Genomic DNA, 2,500 nt, shown 5'->3' with positions numbered 1-2,500 from the left:
TGTTTTATGAATTTTCGGCCCATTCCGCGTGGCGGAAACTGCGGCAAAAGTGCACAAAATGATAGTGTCCCGAGCAAAATAAAATTGGAAGCAAAATGTCCCGGACAATAATTTGCGAGTAGTTAGTATACATTGAAAGGGGATTTTGCAAAGAAGTTTGGTGATTTTTGGACATATATTTTGCCGGTTATGAATTTCCGAAGGTAAAACGATTAAAAAATTAAAAAAAATACCTCCGGGGCTCGAAAAATTTCGGTATTTGTTATTATGCGGGTTTGGATATATATAAACATATTTCCAAAATTTCAGATCAAAATTCCATGCCGATTTTTAAAAATGGGGGGGGGGGGGGTTGCTGGGCACATGTGATATTTCCTCCTGGCAGTCCAAAAAAAGTCCTAAGAGCTCTTTAGGGGGGTGCACCATTCCTCACCCCCGCGGGCTTGCCGCAAGCCCTCGTCCGCGGTGCAAGCGGCGCGCGCGCGCGCTATGCGAAAAATGCTGGAAATTGCGGAAAAATCCCTGCCTGGCAAAATTACGGAAATGCCCCCGGATAATTACGGATATGCCCCGCCCGGAAAAACTGCGGCGAATCGCGGAAAATGCCCGGCCGGAAAATTGCGTCGAAATGCTCGGAATTGCGGAAAATCCCCCCCCCCCCCCGTGCATTAATCTAATGACCGGGTGCGGGTGCGGGTGCGGGACCGGGTGCGGGTGCGGGCACTCGGGCACTCGGCAGCTCGGCGCGAGACGCGAGCGCGTGTGTGGCCTCGAAGACCCTCGGAAAGGCCCGCCGACGTCCCTCCGAAGGCCCTCGCATGTCCATCGGAAGGACCTTCGGCAGCCGGTCGGCAGGCCTTCGCCAGCCCAGCGGCGGCCCTTGGGCATCGGCAGCCTTTCGGCTGGGCTTCGGCAGCCTTTCGGCAGCGCATCGGCAGCGCACCGGCAGCCCTTCGGCAGCGCATGGGCAGCCCTTCGGCAGCCCTTCGGCAGCGCATGGGCAGCCCTTCGGCAGCCCTTCGGCAGCCCTTCGGCAGCCCTTGGGCATCGGCAGGGCTTCGGCAGCCCTTGGGCATCGGCAGGGCTTCGGCAGGGCTTCGGCAGCCCTTCGGCAGGGCTTCGGCAGGGCTTCGGCAGCCCTTCGGCAGGGCTTCGGCAGGGCTTCGGCAGGGCTTCGGCAGCCCTTCGGCAGCCCTTCGGCAGGCCTTGGGCATCGGCAGGGCTTCGGCAGCCTTTCGGCAGCCCTTCGGCAGCCCTTCGGCAGGGCTTCGGCAGCCCTTCGGCAGCGCATGGGCAGCCCTTGGGCATCGGCAGCCCTTCGGCAGCCCTTCGGCAGGGCTTCGGCAGCCCTTCGGCAGCGCATGGGCAGCGCATGGGCAGCCCTTCGGCAGCCCTTCGGCCGGGCTTCGGCAGGGCTTCGGCAGCCCTTCGGCAGCGCATGGGCAGCCCTTGGGCATCGGCAGGGCTTCGGCAGGGCATCGGCAGGGCTTCGGCAGGGCTTCGGCAGCCCTTCGGCAGGGCTTCGGCAGCCCTTCGGCAGCCTCTCGGCTGGGCTTCAGCAGCCCTTCGGCATGCCTTGGCATGCCTTGCATACATTCCCCAGCCGTATGAACCTCTGCTGGTTTTGCTTCCCAGCCGAATGAACCTCTGCTCTGTGTAAAAATGTATATGTCTTGCACTAAGTGAAATTCTATAATACTTTCCTCGAACAATATTCATACAGTAGTTAATATATATTAAATGAGGAATTTAGAAAGAAGTTTGGTGATTTTTGGAATTTTTTTTTGCCGGTTATGAATTTCCGAAGGTAAAACGATAAATAAATAAAATAAAATACTTCCGGGGCTCGAAAAATTCTGATATTTGTTATTATGCGGGTTTGGATATATATAAACATATTTCCAAAATTTCAGATCAAAATTCCATGCCGATTTTTAAAAATGGGGGGGGGGGGTTGCTGGGCACATGTGATATTTCCTCCTGTCAGTCCAAAAAAAGTCCTAAGAGCTCTTTAGGGGGGTGCACTATGCCTCACCTCCCTGCACCAACTGCCGAAGGCTTTTGGTGCGCGCCTTTTGGCGCACCTATGGCACTGACGAGGGAAGGAAAAAAAACTCGTCGACCCGTTTCGGTGTTGGAAAAAATATTTTCGGATTCGGGGGGGCCCGGCCCCCGAGGTGTAGGTTGTTGGTATTTTTTGACGGAAACCTAGGCGAGCATTTGCCGAAATGAATCTCGGTGAATGTATAGCTTATGGTGTCACGTTGTATGCTATTTTCCGACGTGTGTGCTTGCCGAGGACGCATTTTCAATGCCGAGGCATGCGACGAGCCGCGTTCCATGACTTTTCGACGACGCATTTTAAATGCCGAGGAAGTCGGCGCGCGGCGAGTCTGGATCCTTTACGACGATGCATTTTTAATGTTGAGGATGGATCCGACGCGAAGGCCGGTGAGGTGCTCTACGCATTGCGGCGGGCATCGAACTTGTTGATTGCGTC

The sequence above is a fragment of the Mercurialis annua genome (genome assembly GCF_937616625.2).
Source record: "Mercurialis annua linkage group LG4 unlocalized genomic scaffold, ddMerAnnu1.2 SUPER_6_unloc_36, whole genome shotgun sequence".
NCBI classification, from domain to species: Eukaryota; Viridiplantae; Streptophyta; class Magnoliopsida; order Malpighiales; family Euphorbiaceae; genus Mercurialis; species Mercurialis annua.
Note: the sequence above shows the minus strand (reverse complement) of the source record.